Consider the following 22,307-nt stretch of genomic DNA (forward strand, 5'->3'; position numbering starts at 1 on the left):
GTTTCAGGATTAAGCACATAAGTGATAACTAGCGAAAAACTGACATCACAGCTGAAAAGAATGACCCAAAATTAGTGGGTTTCAAAAAAAATTCCAATAAGATCGGATCAAAATTGAATGTGTTATTAAAAAAATCGAATTTTTGAACTTGATGACGTCATCAAAATTCAAAATATTTAATTTTGCTCTATTCAATCGAAATTTTATCCAATTTTGATAAACCAAGTATGTAATCCTACTAAATTTGCGCCATATTTTTCAAATTTATGATCAAAATTAACCTAGCTCTATTAGGTTTCAAGAATGTGGAGGCCTGGTCCCGGAATTAAGCACATACACATGAATAAAATCAAAATATAGATACAAGAAACATATTACAATAATAAATGTTTATTAATTTTAAAGTAAAGAACAATTATGTCAAGTGAATGATTTTAGATGTGTTATATTTAAATATTTACCGACAAATGAAACTGAGTGAAAAATAATTTTCAATTATGTACGTACGAACATCATGTAATATATGTTGTTAATATACATACATACGAATACAAATGTAATTTATTTTAGTGTATGGAATGCAACTAACTATTTATTCAATAAAACTCATCACATCAACATTCCCACAAATTTGTGTAACTTAGTTTACTGTAAAACATATACAAAACTTGTTCTTTTAACTACTTTATGTATGTAGAATTATATAATATACACAAATATCATTAATAAATACACTTTAGGTCATACAAATTGATATTATTTGAATAAAGTCCGATCATTTTAGTCAAAAAAAAAAAGATCAACCTTGGAATCTAATGGAATAAGCTGAATTTTTGAAAAACAAGTGAAAAAAAACAATTGACTGAGTTAATTGTTGAAATACCATGTATAGACAGTGTTGATTACACTGTCACATTACACATACATACAAGTCACACATGCGCCCAACACAGTTTGCGCCCTCGCGAGTAAACAGTAATGTTTATGAAAAAATGTTTCAAACAAAAGTTGTTTATATTATAATAAGAAACATTTTTTACATTTAAACTTTTGTTATATCTCTAACGGTTTACAAGATGGGTCCTACGGAGCCAAGACCTAATTGACCTATTTTGCTCATTTACGAACTCGACCTCACTTTTTACGTCCTGAGTACGCTGTAAGAATTTCAGCTTTATTTATTTTTTCGATTTTGAATTATCGTGTAAACAGACGGACGGACAACCGGAAATGGACCAATTAGGTGATTTTAAGAACACCTATACCAAAATTTTGTTCGTAGCCTCAATATTTTTAAGCTTTACAAACTTGGGACTAAACTTAGTATACTTTGCATATTACATATATGTATGGGGTAAAAAAATTGAAAAATTAAATTAAATTTACGGTAATGTCAAATTTAAAGGTATGTCAAATTTAAAAAAATTTTATTTTTACAAAAAATAGTCAATATAAAAATTGCAAGGCCATCTTTTCTGATATACTGAATTATGACTATTTTACATTTAAAAAAACAGAAAACCGTACAATATATATTTTACCTGTGTAAAACAATCCCTATCATTATTTCGAATGTTATAAAAATGAGATAAGTGAAAGCAAGAGAGGTGGAATCTATAACACGCTGCGCGCTGGTCTTTACCAATATTTACTTTTAAACCCAGCGAAGCGGGTAGGTATCACGCTAGTATATGACATTAAATGCATAATACAGCCCACATAAATGCTCATCTTAATTTGAATAATTTTTAATCGTGTCTTAAGAGAGAACTTTATGCCCACCTTCAAATAAAATATCACAAAAAAGGAGATGCCATTTGAAATTTCAAAGTTGAGGTGGATGGGTTGAAGGAATGAAACCTAAAATTTTCTAGGCATCATTTTTGAACTTAACCGTCGATATTAAAATTGACGGGTTTTCACTCAAAACAATAATCACATCAGGTCATGAGTTATAATGGGGGATACCTTCTATCTTCTGTGTAGCCTGTATTCTGAACCAATCGATCGATAACATTGTTTTTTTAATCAGGTCAAACTTATAACACCCATTTTAGGTTTGAGGGTTAAAAAACGGACTGATACAAATTTTATAGTTAGAACTGTACAAGTTCATCATATGTATTATATAAGTATAAGGTTTTTGTATGCATAATGAATTAATATTATTCCAATGTTTTGCTATTTACTTTAATATAACATAGGATTGTCTAGGTACGATTTAGAATAGTATTTGTACAGTTCTGCGGGCACATAAATGATTTACTTTGTTTCAAATTTTATTCATTTATTCTTAATAGCCTAACACTTACCATTATTTGTTATGTACTATTTTTGATTGACTACTAAATGGTTCGTATTAACATTCACGTCTAAAGATACTATTTATCCAACTGCACGTAACAAGAATTGTAACAACAATCATGTCATTTGAACTGCCTATTTTATGAGTTCAGTAGATTGATGATATAACCCAATTTTTAACCGACTTCAAACAAAAGCGAAGGAGGTTATCAATTCGACTGTATTTATGTGTGTTACCTGAGACCTTTTGACTGGGGAACCGATTCTTTATCTGTTTGATGATTCTTTATCTGTTTGAAAACTGGCACTTCTCGTTTGGTCTCATTTCATTTTGGTTCAGTTCTGACAACGGCCATGAGACAACCATAAAAGTCTTAAATTTGCAGCAAGTATGCACGACAAAAGGACGAATAACTCAATATCAAGCCAACCGATTTCGATGGTTCTTTTTATAGAGACAAATTAGTTAGTGTACGTCAGATTCACTAAAAATCACAAAATAAAAATAAAAAAAATATTAACAAAAAGAAAACCGACTTCAAAAGAAAAACTTTTCCAAAATAAATTAATATGCCCTAAAAAGTAAAAAATAACGATAATATATTGCAGTTAAAATTATTGTTATATTGTTATTTTATGAGTCGGTATCAGCCAAGCTAATGTAGCAAAGTGTTCTGCCAGAGTTGTTTCCTTGACTGACACCGACTCCAAAAATAACAATAATTTTAACTGCATTATATTATCGTTATTTTTTTACTTTTTAGGGCATATTAATTTATTTTGCAAAAGTTTTTCTTTTGTAGTCGGTTTTCTTTTTGTTAAAAGTTTTTTTTATGTTTTTCAAACGTATATGTCAATACAACTTGAGTTGTGGTATTCCGACAAGACAGATAAAAAGACAATATTGGACTTATCACAAGTTTATACCTTTTTTATCACATACATGGTACATAAAAGTCTCCCGTAAAACATATGTGTTCGCAACAAAGATACCAAAATCAGTCGGAAATCACTGCAAAACAAAATATTTGCAAAAAAGTTATGTAAAAAAAGTACTTCAAACAATTTTTGAAGTGTTAAATCCTTTAAATTCACTTAAATTTCCAAATTTTTCTACATCATGTCCCAAGAAATAAAGAAGACTGTCTAAAAATATACCTTTTTATGACACAAAACACAGTAGTGAGTTAAGTTGGTAAGTTGTGGCACAAATATGCTGTGACCAAGAATAACTCAGCTCAGAGGAAGAGTGTATTAAAACTCTGAACATGTTGATTGAAACCGCACATTCAATACATACCTACCTGTATAGTTTTAATATAAAATAAACACTTCATTGTTTTTAGTATTATCACAGTCAGTTTAACAATCAATCGTTAATTGAACAATTAATTTGATTTCCATGTTTTAAATAAAATTAGTATGTGTATAGTCAATAATGGTCGGATATTTTCAAAAACAATTATACTTATTTCTAATGGTTCTAAACCATATAATATCCGCAATAGGCAAAAAATGTTCAGTCAACGGACGAAACCGGTATTCGACTTAAGTTTTTATAGTTGCTTATAAATAAACAAAGAAATATCCTGTAATATGAAATCCTAACTAACTTTAAATAAAAACAAGTGAAAACAAACAACTGAATCAGTTATTTGTTGAAATACCATGCATAGGCAGTGTTGATTACTCTATCACATTACACATAAATACATGTCACACATACATAGCTAATATTCCCATCTAATACATATACTATAAAATTTACACCTAATTTGCGCCTTCACGGCTAAACAGTGATGTTTAAGAAAAAATGTTTCAAACAAAAGTTGGTTATTTTTTTATAAGGAATATTTTTTACATATAAATTTTTGTTCTATCTTTAACGGTTTACAAGATGGGTTCTACGGACCCGAGACTCAATTGACCTATGTTGCTCATTTACGAACTCGACCTCGAAATTTCAGCTTGATATCTTTTTTCGTTTTTGAGTTATCTTGTCCATAGACGGACGGGCGGACAACCGGAAATGGACTAATTAGGTGTATTTATGAACACGTATACCGAAATTTTAAGCGTAGCATCAATATTTTTAAGCGTTACAAACTTGGGACTAAACTTAGAATATATATTTGTCAAAAAATACAAATATACAGTTATAAAAAGATTTTTGCATTTTCACGGCAAAAATTCATGGCAACTTGAATCGATAGAAAAAGTTTTTGTTTCCTTTTTAACCAAGATGTGAGTTTTTGGTGTCTGTTGCAATTTTTTTGGTTTTAACTCCCATCTAACAAACAAATATCGAACATAGCAATAAGGAACATAGTTCCAAAATTTCTCAGTTCTGTAGCAACAGAACAACCTTAACAAAATTAATTGAACCATTACAATAATTTCTTGAACCATTACTAAAATTTCTTGAACAATCTCAAATCATTACAAAACATTTCTGCAAAAATACTGCTTAAGTTTTTTTAACTACTTGGTATATAGAAAAGTCATTGTAAGGAAGGGCAAAGTATTAATGAACACCGCTAGATTGGTATATGTATGACCGTTCGCCCGTAGACATTTTTTCGTTCATGGCTTCTCGTAAACGACAGGTGATGACGATCGCGAATTTGCGCAAATCGTTACGTTATCAGGATGAATTGAGAGAATGATAGAAACGTTAGGAATTAGAGTGATTTGATATGGCACGTTAGGAATTAGAGTGATTTGATATGGATTGATTTTTATGTGTTCGATTTAAAGAAAATAATCCATAGATCTTACATTACTTTCCAATAAACCCAATATATTGAGAATTCATATTATTTTTATGTGTATAATTTCGATTTAAAGTTTTTCCTTTTAATAAAAACAAACTTTGTTACAAACTTTAATTTATTTACAGCTGTTTGCAATGCAATAAGTGTAGGTGGTTTCAGTGATAGCTTAACAACATAGCAAGAGACATTTAAAATAAATCTTAATACAGTAGAACCTCGATAACTTAAACCTCGGTAACATAAAAACCTCTGTTACTTCAAAAAATACTATGTTCCCTTCCCATCAGAGCCCAAAACCTCTATAACTTAAAATACGCAACCTCTATAACTTAAATAAATAATCTCTGTATAGGCCCTCAGTAACTACATAGAAACATGTATACATACCTCTATATTAACTAGGGTACATAGAAACATGTACATACCTCTATATTAACCTTTACCTAACATAGACCCTTGATAACTTAAAACCTCTATAACTTAAAATATTTTGTGTTTCCCTTGGACTTTAACTTATCGAGGTTCTACTGTAATTAAGTCGGCTGATTGACTTAATTTAAAAGAATAAGATCTCATTTAGCTTAAATCGAAGACAATAAAACCAATAGCAGGTTCCTTGTTTTTGGCTCTACATAAAAATATTGTTAGTAAAATATGAAAATAAAATGAATGAAACAATTAATACCTCCATATTGTCGAATATACATATTAAAATTTATAATGCTATTTTAAAAATAAATGTTTTAAAAATAAATTATTCAATTAAAATATACAATTTTGCAATAATTTATTAATTTAAAATTGTTGTATTTATTTATGTATTTTAAATTTTATCTGTAACATTTAAATACTACCTACATATTTATAGGTGAATTTATGCAGAAAATGTAAAATATATTTTATTATACCTAGGATGATTCTTATTACTTAATTCTACTTTCATTGAAATTATTGTCATTAATTATCAAATTTACACTAGAGTTTAAATCTGTAGTTTTTTTTTATATACTTCACCTTAACTTCCTTAAATCTAAAATAAAGCAGGCGCTAGAAAGAGTTGAGTGAGCAAAAGTCAAGGACCCAATTTTGTCAATTGATTCTTGTTCAGAAAACCTTATAGATTATTGATCCAATTTGTATATATCACTTCCCCTCCATAAAAACACTCAAATGTCAATTTTTGAACCAAATAAAGCTACCTGAAGTTTTTTGAGTAATTTTACGTCAAAAAGGCTCTTGGTGATTTTTTCCTAAAATGAACCTTAGTTTTAGTTATTAACAGTTTAATGTTTGGAAAAACCCCAGTAAGGATATTTTCAATGCTGAAAAATAATAGAAATAAATTGAAATTTTGAGCTTTTCAAAATCTTAAAATCATTTTAGAATACATTTTATAAAGTTCTGAAGAGTAATTCTAGATTGTTTGGCTTTAAAGCCTCAATTTTAAATTGTTAAAAATTGTTTAACATAATGTTCGGATGCTCTTGTACGACACTTAAAAAGTAAATAAAATAAATACAACACAACTAAGAAGCCATTTTTCGAACACCATGTATTTTTATGAAATTCATTAGATATTAAATAAAGATATACAAAAAATTAAAAAAACTATTTTAGATTCAACTAATGAAACTTACATTTTAAATTAATTTATACTACATCGACAAATTTTTCACTAACATACAAACTAAGCAGATAACAATGTTTTCAGGTTGCGTGTTTCTAACATGATATTTTTATTTTAAAATTAAATTCTCTATTAAAAATTTTATTTTAGTACCTAACTAAATTTTTTTTTTTTTGCAACTTGTTGTTTTTAATATGGTTTAACAATTAGTGTTGGATAAAAATGTATAATTAGTTTATTTAGCTATAGTAAAAAATTAAATTACTCACGCGCGTTAATTTTCACTGCATTCTTGGAAATATTATTATTATTATTATCATTTTTATCTGATGCCAGAGCTTTATTATAATAATAACTATGGGAACAAATAATAGAGCGGAAAAAATGTTTATATGTACTCTACCATACACATCATATTTACATATTTTTGTTGAATATCCACTGCATTTCCTAATAGTGTTGAATACGACGCAGGCAGTTGAAATTTTCACAAGAACGTAGATTTTATCTTTTAATATAGTTAAATTATATTTTATCAAATTTGATCTTAAATTTGCCATAACGTTGTTTATATGTTTTTTGTTTTAACTATTTTACAAAAAAAATTTTAAGATTTTTCTCCTCTTTTAAAATAACCGCTTCTCTTGTTTTTAAATAAATTAATCAAATTTTTGTCGAATCCAATCTACTTTCAAAACAAATTTGTTTAAAGTTTTCATATTGTTTTACATAAAATCTGATCTTGTTAGAGTAAATACTATTTCAAACAAAAAACTCATGAATTTATTATTTTCGGCTAGGGTAACTTCAGTGTTTGTATCAGGCTTTTGAAAAACACTTTGGGACAAAAATTTCACATTTTCATACCCTGTATACATGTAATATTTATCACGGTACACTAAGTTTAGTCCCAAAGTTGAAACGCCAAAAAGTTTTGAAGCTTTACAAAATTTTGGTATAGCTGTTCATATTTGATATAGCTGTCCGTTTGTGGCAACGATAACTCAAAAACGAAAAGATATGTTCAGGTGAAATTTTTATAGCGAAGATACTCAGGACGTAAAAAGTGAGGCAAAGTTCGAAAATGAGCAACAAAGGTCTATTGGGTCTTGGGTCCGTAGAACCCATCTTGAAAACCGTTAGAGATAGAAAATAGTTTAAATGTAAAAAATATTCCTTATAAAAAATAAAAAAATTTTGTTTGAAAACACTTTTTTGTAAACGTCGCTCTTTATCCGTGACGGTGCAAATTAGGACAAAATTTGGTGTCCATTTTCTACAAAAATATAAAAGAGAATTAAAAATTTGTAGATTGCTCCAAATAGTGGTATTGTGAAACAACGACGAAAAATGAAAAAAAAGTCTAGAAAAAATGAGAAAATTTTCGAAATTTGCGAAAACTAAATGAATTTTGCCATAATTGCGTTGGTTTTTTAAACTCTTCTACCAATTCTAGACAGGGTATTTCAACAACTTACTCAGTCAATTGTTGTTTTATAATAGACAGAATTGAATCCTGTAATAAAAAATACCATGTTCTATTATTAGAAAAAATGCACTTCTAGTTTGATACTCCTATTTTCAGATCGAACACGTAGTCGAAAATTGCATCATTCAGAAGATTCTTTTAACTTTTTTGAAACAACCTTTTCCAAGGCATTCAAATGGGTGGTATTAGTGATCTAAGGTACTATTCAGCGACTTAGATTACGTGAAATAAAACCTGAAAGTGAATCTTATAAGCTTTTAAAGTGTAAGTTATAAAAAATTTAAATAACACATAAGATTTTTTTAAAAAATGTTTCTAACTTTTTTGAAACATTTTTTCCAAAATCTATACATTCAATCTGTGGGTTGAAAATCACCTTAAAAATTACTACAATAAATTTATATATAAACAGTTCAAACTGATACCCAAGTTTATGCAGGGAAAAATAGTCTTTTGTCGAACCAATTCCAATTTTTTTGTAAACTATTTTAAATTATTCTTCTAAAATCTGTAAATAAATATCTAAAAGATAAAATTTTCTTGCATATAAAAAATTACATATGTTCTCCCCATTGTAAAAATGTAGAAGTTATAGAAATAAGAACCCATTATAAATAAGGAACTATTTTCAATGGGTGTTTCATTTCGTATTTATTATAATATCCTTGTAGTAAACATGCCTAACATATTATAATAGTCAATGGAAATGGAAAATTAAATGGAAAACTTGAAAATGGCATTTAATTCAATTTCACAGTCTATTAAATATAAGTTTAAATTAAAAAAACCTTAGCATGCATATACACAATTATCATCTTGGGTGCAGTTTTAGTATTTCACTTCTTATGATACATTAAAATTTAAATACTCTACAACCTACTATTAAATGCTAATGTCTTACACTACAGTAAAATTATGGCAACATTGTTTTACAATTTTATTTTTAACTTTACATCGAATAGTTTCACTTCTATGTACAAACGGATTTAAATGATGGATACGGAACAAAATTCGTTACACAGTATTCGAGTAGCAGAATAAGTTTGCCAGGATCCTAACTATATATCGGATTAATTTATCAAACTGTAAACTAAACGATAAAATTGCAATATGCACTACTAACTTAATACCCACCCGCTTTCCTGGACTTAAAAGTAAAGACTACCGAAACGTTGAGAACAAGATAGCCTTCATCTATCTTGTTCTCAATTTTTTAAATGTAAAATAGTCATAATCCATTAGTTTTATCAGAATAGGTTGCCATAAATTTCATATCGTAAACTATTTTTACAGAAATATTTAATTTTGCTTCAAAATTATGTTCATAGATGGTGCAGTGAAATGTCAAAGACAAATATAATTTTTTTTAAATATATCTTTATAAATTATAGCTCATGTGTTATTCTGATGCATATTTTCATTCAAATCCATTCAGTAGTTTTTGCAGGAAATAGTAACAAAAAAATAAACAAGCAAACAAATGACTTCCACATTTATTATATATATATATATATATGGATAGGAATGTGATATATGTCACCGATTTTGGTAGTTTTACGCAACGTATAGTCACGTTACTGTTAACAAGATATTATAATTTTTTGAAGCGTTGCCTTCATAATTGTTCAAAGTTGAAAATAAAAAAGTAACCGTATAACTGCGTTGCTCAAATCGTGATCTAATGCAAAATTTAAAAATTTTATATCTTTCGAAAACAAAAATTAAATAGCGTAATTATTCAAAAAAAATAATCTTATGAACAAGACCATAAGTAACACGTACTCAAAAATAATGCCATATTTCAAACTAATACATTAAAACATGTTTGTGTTTTTAAATAAGTAATTAAAAAAATTACTCACTTAATGTTAAAATATATGTGTACATTGTTAAAACCCATTATTACTGTCCAGTTAAATTGAAGCATAATGATATAGTCAAGAGGGTAAAAAGTATTATACAAAAAATAAAAAAATAATTATCATAACTAGAACATAAATAAACCCTTAAACAATTTAAATGCGTTAAATTTTAAAAATTATGTTTCTTGTTTTTCAAGTACATTCTGTTTATAGTGAAGCATGATACTTTTCGTTCGGGGGATGTGCGGGAAACATCCACGCCATATGGCTGGGTCGAGATTTTAATCTAAGTCAAAGATAACGTCCTTCCTAACTGTTGCTTTAAGATTCAATCTTGAAGCCCATTCAGAAAGGTCACAGAAATCCTCTAAAATTGAAAAAGCTCCGTTGAAGCTTTTTCGACATGGCTGCATCGCAAAACACGTAGAGGCATGTGAAGATAGACCTATCTACCACTTGATACCAAATTTATTGAAACAGGAGATTTTTTGACAAACTTTATGGGCATAAATCTTCCCATTGACAGAAAAAAGGTAGGCGAAATTTGGTGCAAATTAGCAGATCAAGCATTTGAAATAGAATAAAAAGCCCCCCTGAACTTTGAGAGCTAATCTCATATGATTGGGGCAACGAGATTAAATCCTGGTGGCAAGTGACAGATAAGATGATATTTGTGACTGATGACGGCCATTTTGTACGGATTTTTCCCGTACATCCCCTGGACCATTATATTTCCTCAACGTTATTAATTTAGAAAATATCTTATTTATATTGTAATATTATGAAGGATTTATGTTATTAAAATTATAATTTTCTATGTCTACAAATATTTTGTGAAAGATGTAACAGAAACAATGATTATTTTAAGTCTTAATTTTCGTAATAATTGAGTAGATAAAGTGTAGTCGTTGATATGTTGTTTGTCTCATGTTATAGGGAAAAACAAAAGGATTTCCCTACCAAAGAACTACTAAATTGTATCAGTTAAAATATTCATTACAGTCGGGGGCCGTTCTGTAGAAATATCTCAAAGGTTTTAGTTCTTTTTGAGTAGGGCAGTCGTGTTTTTTTGCAGTTTTAATTATATATATTTATTTTGTACATTTAAGTGACAAGTTTTATTTTAAAACTTGTAAGTCCATACATAAACAATATTTACCATCATACACAAATCGGAAACGAACGATAAGAAACAGTTCCAAAATTTCACAGAATTATTATGGACCATTACTAAATAGAATTATTTTAATATTTTTTTTTTTTTTTAAATAGGCATTTCTGTTTCATCTTATATAAATGTTGAAAACAATTATAGAATGAATACCAGGAAGCAAAGAAGGGTTATAAATACATACATTAGAGTATCTTAATTCTGTGAATGGAAAAACATGTTTAAATATTTAACCCTTTAAGGATAAATGTCAATTAAATTGAATACGATAGATGTAATAATATTTTTGAGATAATTCCACAGAATGGATAGTAAATTAAAGTGGATACCCGTTAAAAACCTTCGAACTCATTTTTATCAAAAATTTTGACTCTGAATCAGATTTTATTTTATATTATACTCAGCGAATACCTGTGAATTAAAAAAGTTTTCATCCTTGCACATTGAAAACGGAATACAAAATGAAAATAAAATATCTAGTCTCTGTGTACGAGAAAATCTATAAGACCGCAAAGAAATCTACTCTGTTTTTTATGAAAGAGCTACATATGTATTAAAGTATGCTTGTCGAATTTTTTTCCTAAACCCAAATTAAATTTTTTTATCAACAAATTCTCAAAATAATAATTTTTATAAAATTATTCTTATAGTTTTTAATCTTTAAAAAAAAAAAAAGAAAATCTAGTCAAAATTGAAGTCTTGGAAAAAAAATTTTCAAACAAAAAGAAAAAAAATCTCATACATACAAGTGAAATTGACAAAATTGAAAAAATGCCGGACAAATTTTTCGCGTACGGAACTCTAAGCTCGCATTTGAAATATATCTAAGAACACTCTCCAATAAATTCATTTTTTTTGGAGCCTTTTCCAAGCTGAGCCGATTTTGAAAATCATCGCAAATTTTTTAGTTTTTTGGGTACGAAACCCTAAGCTAGTCCTTGAAACATAGCTAAGAACACTCTACATTAAATACCCTTTTAAAAGAAACCAAAAAATTAAAATCGGTTCCTTCGTTTAGGCGCTACAATGCCACAGACGGACATTCACACATACATAGCGTTCAAACTTATTGCACCCCTTTTTTAGGCCGGGGGTAAAAATACCTCCAACCGTAAAAAAAAATTGAATTGAAAGTAACTAATTTTTTTAAAGCTGCAATTTTATTCACAGTCTATCTGTCTGGTATCTTTCACTAAACTTTAATTTATCTTCTTAAGTTTTATGGAATTATGAACAAGAAGCAAGACAAAAATTTATATATTTAATTGTATTGACAAAATATTTCATAAAACCAATTGAAGAAATAATTATCTTTCAATTGGACATACAAAGCAAAACAACATTTTTTAAGTATTTAGTTCTTATGACAAAATATTGGATAAAACTAATTGAGGAAATAATGATCATGAAATCATTTAATGTCAGATTATAATCGTAATTTTTAGATTATAATGATGAGAAGGGTCTACTAAATAGGCTGTTATTATTAGATTACAATGAGAAGTATCTACTAAATAAAAGGACCCTACATTTAATTGTTTTTCGAATCTTTCGAAGCTAGAAGTATAAGACTTGAATTATTTTCTTTCGAATCAATGGCATATTTTTAAATCGCATTTCTTTTCCTGTAAAACCTAACAATTTTCGAAAAAAATGTTTAAAGTAAAAAATTTTAGGTTTTTGTATGGGGATCAACTTTCTTATTTAAAGTTTTATTCTATCTCTTACCTTTTAGAATTCAAATTGACCAATAAAGCAACACGGAGAATTAGGTCCATTCTGATGTCATTACAGAATGTAACTAATCAAACTTTGAAATTCGTATTCTTTTAGCATAAAATGTCTTCCATACGCTGTAAGTTCTTATTAAATCACCCTGTATTTATAATAATATTTTAATAATATTTAAAGATATTTTTTACACTAAGAAAACGTAACTCTGAACATGAAAAGAAACAAAAGCCTTATACGTGATTGGTAAGATACGTATTTTTAATGATAATAACTTTTCCTGATTTAAATATATCTTATTAATGCCATCTTTTTACTAATTTTTCCTTACCACATATCATAAAATATAAAATAATCTTTTATGTAGTCAAAAGAAAAACTTATTTATTGCGACAATAAAATTTGTACTATTAACTACAATTTGTATTTTAGGCACGAAACAAATTCATTTGGATCTTGAATATATTTATATTCGCACATGTAAATGGATTTATAATAGCGATGAACAAATGTAATAAATATTTGAGAAAAAAGTATACTATTTTTCGCAACGGCAATGCCACAATCATAATTTATTGAAAGACTGGAGCAGGTTTCATAGAATTGATAACTGATTACATAATTTAAGAACATGACACAGTGAAATAGCGCAAGAATTTTTCTATAACAACCCCATACATTGTTGAAAGCTTGTTTTGCCATCAAAATTGTGCTAGCAAAAAATATTTCTAATAAAATTACTAGTTACAATTGTTGATATATGCGTTAAGCATTCATATTATTTAATAACAAATACAAAAATAACTTTTTTCAATAAAATAAGCCCTTATTTCATATAACGAAAAAAAAAAAAACGAATAAATATTTAAGAAAAAATATTATTAATTTTCAAAACGGAGATGCAATAAACACACTATACTGAGTGACTGAGCTTATGATAGCAAAGCGAACCACGCCATGTGTAATTCCGCAAAGTCACTTTGTTTGATAAAATGAGCCCTTACCGGATTCGTCATGCCAATTCAATTTTCGAATCTGTTGCTCGGTACAGGCGAGCATAACACTAATTTATATTTTTCTAACAACCTATATATCTGACAAGTTTTTTACCGCATAGTTTCTAATATAATTATAAGTAGCTTTCGCTCGAAATGACTGAAGTTTGAATGCAATTATTGACATATGCCTTTAGTAGGAGTATATCTTCATAAAAATCACAAAAATAATTTTATTCGATAAAATAAGCACACTTTAAATAAACCAAAAAGTTATTTGATATTTCTTTTACTTATTTATGAGACTGTTTAAAAACAGTAATTGATTAATTACCACGTAACCACTAAATTTTAAATTTTCCTGATGCAGTGAAAAAAAACCACAATTTCTGTCAATGAAAAATACCCAGGCAACTTTTGCCAACGATTTAAAAAGGTATAAATTTATAATTTTATTTATAAAATTAAAATTAATTTAGTACAACTCCAAGTCTAGGGTACAAAATCTAATACTTGAATAGAGAAATCTGTATATTGGGTGATATTTCCACAGACTGTGTTGTGTAAATTGAATTTGTTGAAAATTCATAATCAAATCCATCAATTTTCTATAAAGTGGTAGAACGCATCAAATACAAAATATAGATCAAGTGTGTTGGTTTTGAGTAGGCAAAGTGTGCAGGAAAACATTCATATATGGTATGTTTTTATTAGAAAACCAAGTTTACATTTGTTTTCATTCTTTGTGATTACTTTCATCATGTATGGGTGTATCTTTCAAGGTCTTAAATCCGACATATTTCATTTTCTGAAATTCTTTTTTAATAATTAAAAATTCCAAACGAAGTTATTAGACCAAAAATTTATATTTCGGTGAATAAAAGAGACAACGCCAATATTGGATTTTGAATCGAAAAATCATCGTTTCATGGTCAAATGGCCATGAAACATGGCTAATTTTGAGACATTATGAGTAACTATAAATAAATATTAGTAGAAACCATTTATTAAAATCTTACATTCGTTTCAGTTAAGTGAATTTTATCTCGCCTCAAATATAAATACACAAATGATTTGAACGTATTAGTCTAACTAAAACTAACTTAGCAACTTGCAATTCTCATTACTGTACCTTCAGTACATTCGGTGTAAGAAATGAAAAATTATAGTGCATGCACTTAACTGCAAATTGGACACTTCATTAATTCGTTCTAGTAACTTAGTAACATTCGTTCTAGTTCTAGTAACAAGTGAAATTTACAAAATTTAAAAAATTCGAGTTCCCAAAACTTCTTCGTCCTCGGAACCCTAATCTCGCACTTGAAACTTATCTAAAAACAGTCTCCATTAAATTACCTTTTTCCTTAGAGCCTTCTCCAAACTGAACCGATTTTGAGGATGATCGCCTTTTTTGTTGTTGTTGTTCTGCGCACTTGAAACATGGCTAGGAGCACTTTTCATTAAATTACCTTCCAAACGAAACAAATCCAAACCGGTTCATCCGCTTAGGCACTACGATGTCACAGACAGACTCAGATAGCCGTCAAACTTATAACAACCCTGTTTTTGGTTGAAGGGTTAAAAAGAAATTCAATTTATTGCATCGGCTGTGGCTGTACAAAATCTGGTTCATAATTGAGGTAAATGTGATTTAACAGTAATCGATACGGAATGCTAATAAAAAGTTATTCCTTCGTGTGGCTCAAAACACATAATATATTTTTATTCAATATTTCCTTGTGAATATTTACAAAAATCAAATCATCGTTATGCATGTAGATTTTAAATTTAAGTTTGAGAACAACTGCCCTTCTGTGCTTTAACATATCCAGCTATAAAGTCTACTATATAGAGTTTTATTATACACAGTATACATTTTATTCATAAAGATTTAGTATATTTTTTGGATGATTCCCAAAATTTTGAATTAGTAGTTGTGAAACACTTTGCGGTGTTGAAAAGCATTCATGTTTAGTTCGCTTATATTGTTCTATATATTTTCAATTTGGGTAATAAAAGAAAATCAAAAGAAATTTCCATTGGATACATTTCATATATTCAATTCTTAATAAATAAAATAAATTTTTGGTTAAAATCAACAAAGGAAAAATCCGGTAGCCCATCTTAGAAAAGGGAACAGTGATAAGCATAAAAATATTTTGGATGCGGGAATTATACCGTTACCAGGAAGTCATAAACCAATCACTGAATAATCAGCCAGGAACCATGGCCAATAGCGTACTGCATATATCAGTGCTAATAAACCAAAACAAACGCTTACATAATAACATTTGATGAACTTACTGTAAAATTAACACTTTGGACAGAAAGGTCATATGCAAATTCCTATATCCCTAGTTCATACATCAGATAAACACATGAGCTATAATTTATAAACATATATTTTAAAAAAACATTTTATTAATTGTTTTGACATTTCATAGTACATGGTGAGGTGGATAAAATTTATGAACATCTTCAACCAAGGTTATCAGCCATACTTTTTACATTTAAAAGAAAAAAAATTGAAAATTGACTATTTGATACACATACTTTTATCTGTGTAAAACAATCGAAGAAATGTAAATTGTATCTGCTCCACACTGTTGGTTTCATATTACTTTATTTACTTGTAATTCATGGGAAAAAACGCCGACGAAACGCGGGTAAAAGCTAGTATAAAATATCCATGTTTATACGCCTCAAAATAATTTCAAAATATATGTTAACGTAAAATCTGCTAACGTAAACATATTGGAAAATTTTTACTGTTTTCATAGTTTCCGGTCGGTTTCTGTAGTTTAGACTTTTCATTTCTCTTGCAAACCGGTAATAGTATACTGATAAGCAAATATTCCCAAACAAACCAAAATTTGCAGCCATGTATGCCAGTCCTGAAAGAATAATATTTAGTGGAATGATTACGAATGTTAAAAAAGGCAGTATTTACTCAAGGGGAACTATATAGATTTATTGATAATATTTTTTGTGGAGTCGTGAATTGTTGTCTGGATGTTTTCCTGAATAGTAGACAGACTATAATAGGTGTATATTGTTGTATATATGTTATATGGAATATTCAAATATATTCTGATCAGAGAGAAGAGGAAATTTTTTTCTATGTGGTTGGTTTCACCTTGAATATAAAAATATTTTACAATTTATTCTAATCCTATGTATATCAGAATATACTACATACGTGGCAATATTCAAAAATTGACATAAATGACTTAGTGTACCGTAACGGAAATAGCAAGAATATTTTTTTATGCAAAGATTCACTTTTACTATACATTTCTGTTGTAAACATTCTTTCCGATTTAAAAAAACAACGCGAGAAAGATTCTCAATACAAAGGATAGATTATAAAGGATGATTCTTTTGTCTATATACGTTTATAGCACTTTTGATATTATTTAAGTTTTTTTTGTAAATTTCCATGCAGAAAATATAACTAGTTTTGTACCCATTTGTATTTATTAACCCCGGAACCAAAAAAAAGGAGTTATAAGTTTGATCGCTATATGTGTCCGTCTGTCTGTGTGTCTTTCTATGGCATCGTAGTGCCTAAACCTATGAACCGATTTTAGTTTTTTTTTTGTTTCGTGGGAAAGGTGATTAAATGAGGAATGTTCTTTTAAGTGCAAAATTTGGGGTTCCGTACCCGGAATAACTAAAAAATAGGTGTAGATCCTCAAAATCGGTTCAGTTTTGAGAAGGCTCTAAGGAAAAAGGTAATATAATGGAGAAGGTTCTTAGATACGTTTCAACTGCGAGTTTAAGATTCCGTATCCAAAAAATTTATCGGGTGTTTTTTTAATTTTGTAAATTTTACTTGTTTATGTAAACAAATGCTGCCTACGATTTATTGCCACAATTTTTTTTTTCAAGGCCGTAGCAAGGTATGTGGCATTCAATTCTCACCTGTACTCACTTGCACTTCGCAAAACTGACGCCATGGTTTTTAAACTTATTTTTATATAAAAGCGCATCTTTTTCTACACCATTAATGGTGGATTATTTAACCCGAAAAATTTAAGCATATTAGTAAGCTTGTAGTCCAAAATTGAAATTTTAGAAATCTAAAACTACCTTTACAAGACAAATATTTATTTAGCAGCGTTGTTTAACGTGTATAAAATAAAATTTTTATAAAATAAATAAGATATTTGAACTTCATTCATTTCTACAACATAATATTTATGAATATAAATTGGATGAAAAATACAATATAATTTGTAAATACAGAACATGTCATTAGATATGAAATATGGTCATTGAACCTTCATATTTATAATAATCATATAAGAATATTACAGAAAATATTTTATGTTGTGAAATATTAGAAGATGTAACAGGATATTATTTTATATAAAGCAAAGTATTTATATAGAGTGGTCGTTTTATTCAGTAGTAAATGTAATATTTCGATGGTTTTTAAACAACTTATGCTCGTGCTTCTCAGAATCCTTATATTTTCATAGCAATGCATGTATATCGTTTGTATACCACCTATTAAAAACAATTTTTAGCTCCTTTTTTTCCATACGTTTTTTTAATCATTATGTTGCCTAACTCAGAAAATCACGAATATCTAGACGATGTTGTATGATGCAGTTTTCCAGCAGATTGTTAATCTCTGTTCAAATCGTATAAGTTAGAGGACAAAACAAGTACATAAATGCAAGCAACATAACTGACAAAAGAGTGGCTCTTATAGTTTTTTAAAAATGGCATTGTGTATATCCTTCTATCTACTGTCCGTACCCTAAAAGCCCGAGTAAAAGTTGACGCAATACATATATTGAGATCCAATTGAACATGACTGGGACATCCCCAATAAGTCTCTTTCGATCGAAATCTGGTCGGGAACTTCTTCGGAATGTCCAATAAAAAATGATCTGAAACTAGTTTTTTCTAGGTGTGATCTAATTAAGGTATCCAAAATGTATGATATTTTATTATTTTTTCCACTCTGGGATCTAGTGAGGAATTTGTTGGAATAATCCATTACAAAAATATATTGATACCAGTTTTTCCCAATTGGGATTTGGCCAAAAACATTTTGGACTATATTCAAAAAAATTCCATTTTACATATTTAAATATTATAAGGTCAGTTAAGGCACTTTGGGACGTTTATGGGAAATAATTGAACATATCTGACGTTAGACTAATGTAATATTAAAATTAATAATATATATTTATTCCAGGTTAGCATCTGAGTGGGAGTATAGTGAGATAATCCACCACTAGAATAATTGAAAAATTATCGGTTTTACTTCATAATTAGATCTGTCTGGAAACTCTTTGAAACAACCGAATGTGAATTTTTTTTTAAAGTAAGCTCAATATTGCTGCACTGAGACCTACTCGATAATTCAATGAGAATTTGGGTTAATCCAATTCAAATAGTCTATAATTTTTGACGACCATAAACTGTAATTGTATAATTAGCAAGTTTGCATTGCTTTCCGATCATCGATAGTTCAAACACCTTGGTGGCCATTATCAAGATTAGATTTAGGAAAAATAAACCTAAAAAACTTTCTGTTATAGGGTCCCATTTTTAAACAAAAGGGCTAAGAACTTTAGAACCCAGCCAACTCCTATAGTTGACAAACTCAATCCAACCAACTCTTATTTACAATAATACTACGGGTCTATTAAATTTTTGGTCTATTTTTTCGGTCAATTTTTTTCGGTTCCGTTTTTTCCGATTACCATCAAGATTAATTAAATATTTTGTATTTTATATATGTATATCTAAAACAAAGTAGGTATTGACTAAGTAGCTTGAGAGCGTACCTTAGGTGGAGTCTGGATAGAAATAAATGGAATTTAATTTTGGTTCTTACTGGGAGTTGATCGGCATTTCTAGATCGGGACTCTACTGTTCATATCACTGGTATATAATGCTGTTTGACTCAAGGAACATGACTGGGCATCTTTTTCAAACTTTGCCTCCATAATACTCTACAAATGTTTTAAAAATGGCATAACTAATACCTTCCACAAACAACAATATAATAGATAGACTGCGATTTTAAAACACAATACTTACATTGTGGATAAATGAACAGTAAAAGCAAAATTTTCGTATTTATTTAAACACAAAATACAGAACCTATTGAATTTCTTGTTGCCTTATTTTTATTTTAATAAAATTTTTTCTGTACAACAGATTGTTAGTTCTGTTAAAGGTAGATGTGTAGATACATAAAATTTATATTTTAATGCTTTTACAACAATTAGGTAAATGTTGTGTATAATGCATGTGTATATATAAAGTTAAATGTTGTACCTTGAAGATAATATACTCAAGATCACTCTCTAGTTTTTTGAAAATGGTATCGATGAGACAGCAAATATTTGAAGTCAAAGCTTACTTGTTCGAAAGCAAGAAATGAAGTAATATTTGTCCGTGCTTTTGTTTTTAAGTAAAATATAATTTTTTAGTTTAAAAGGTTTCGTTCACTTTTTATATATTTACAAATCATATTCTATATAAATCACTACTTATATAGGAATTTATTTTTATTGTTAGGCCATATTTCAGTTGTAAAAATAGCGTAAAAGAGTTTTTAAAAACACAAGTACCACACAAATAGAAATATAAGAAAGTCTACGGACTGTCTAACAATTACTGGACGCTCAGAGAAGATGAGGTTGATATCAAAAACTTACATAGTGTCAATATTTCAATCTCGTACCTCCTATAATCCGTTCTTCAGAGTCAAATTAATCAAGACATATACAGATTCATTGAATGGGCCACTTTCAGTTACAAGTAAAATTTACAAATTTATAAAAACCCTCAACAAATTTTTCGGGAAAGGAACCCTTAGCTCACACTTGAAACAAATCTAGGAACACTCTCCAGGAAATTAGTTTTTTCCTTAGAGCCTTTTCCAAACTGAGCCAATTTTGAAGACCATCGCCTATTTTTTAGTTTTTTCGAGTACAGAACTCTTAACTTGCATTTGAACACTCTCCGTTAAATAACCTTTCAGACGAAAGAAAAAAATTACAATCGATTCCTCCGTATTGGCGCTACAATGCCACAGATAGACAGACAGACAGACATACTCACATAGCGGTCAAACTTATAACACCCTTTTTTTTAATTCGGGGGTTAATAAAATAGATTGGAAAACAAGTGTAAATATTGATTCAAGGTACGGTGCTTCCCCTATTATATTTTCCATATGTATATAAACTAGGTTAGATATATACCTTTATATACCTTTATAATACCCTCTTCATTAGAGAGTCTTTTCGATGGGCATACTTCATTGGAATAAATAGATAATACAAGTGTACTCCTAGATTTAATATCCTGTGTCTTATTTTAACATAATGACGCTTAAAGATTATTATTTTGAAAGGTCATTCAGAGCCTATTATATCAGAATTTTAATACCGACAAAGTAGCTTATGATGATGCTAAAAGATTGACATGATCACAATGTATAACAATGGCGGCCATGCTACAGTGATTTAAGTGATGTTAAAAAACAATGATAACTTGGTACGAGATTAAGTGGCAATTCAAAATAAAAATAGTACGAAAAATTATTGAAAATGGAAGGATGGTTGGCATATTTTAAAGTCTGCTTTAGACACAGTATCAAGGTTAGGTTAGGATAGAGTAGCTGGGTAGGGACACACTTAGACCATAAGGTCTGTTGTGATACCGAAAAAGGGTTGGCCATCCCCGGCCACTACTCCATGAACCATTTGGAGCTGTTTAAGAACAGCAGGAAAGCTTTGACGTCGACGGACTTTAGGTCACACAGTATCAAGAATATAATTGATTTTTAAGCTGCAAAGCTAGAAGTTTCTTATTGAGGAAATTCGCTTAGCTAACGTAGCTCCATGATGAAATAATACATTTGACCGTAATAAATGACTTTGAACAGCATGACGCTATTCGTGTCACGATTTTTATAATTTTGAGTGAATATTGGAATAAATTTATATTTCCCATAGGTAAATGAACTTGAGCTGAAATTTTAAAATGAAAGAAATATTCACAGATAAGTAATTCATTTTCGTCAACTTAGTAATAAATTACACTTCCACACTTTTTGAGACAGATATATTCTTGTTTAAATGAACACTTTGACTGTGAGCTCATAATGAAGCATAATATCCATGATTTTTTTGTTCGCGTTTTTGAGGATTGATAAACGTAAGTTTTCTTACCAAGAAATTTGAAGATTCTTTGTATTTTTGGAACTTTGTTCCTTATCGCACGATATTTATTTGCTGCTTGGGAGTTAAAAATCTAAAAAACTGCAACAGACACCAAAAACCGACATCTAGGCTACCTAGGAAACTAAAACTTTTTCA

The 22,307-nt window shown here is 28.8% G+C and overlaps 1 protein-coding gene across 1 annotated transcript in view; it reads right to left on the reverse strand.

Annotated features, from left to right (window-relative positions):
- Positions 1-22,307, reverse strand: part of LOC123297861 (lachesin-like) — a 547,758-nt gene that overhangs the window by 83,741 nt on the left and 441,710 nt on the right. The gene's annotated exons all lie outside the window — the stretch shown is intronic.

This window comes from Chrysoperla carnea, chromosome 4 (genome assembly GCF_905475395.1).
Source record: "Chrysoperla carnea chromosome 4, inChrCarn1.1, whole genome shotgun sequence".
NCBI classification, from domain to species: domain Eukaryota; kingdom Metazoa; phylum Arthropoda; class Insecta; order Neuroptera; family Chrysopidae; genus Chrysoperla; species Chrysoperla carnea.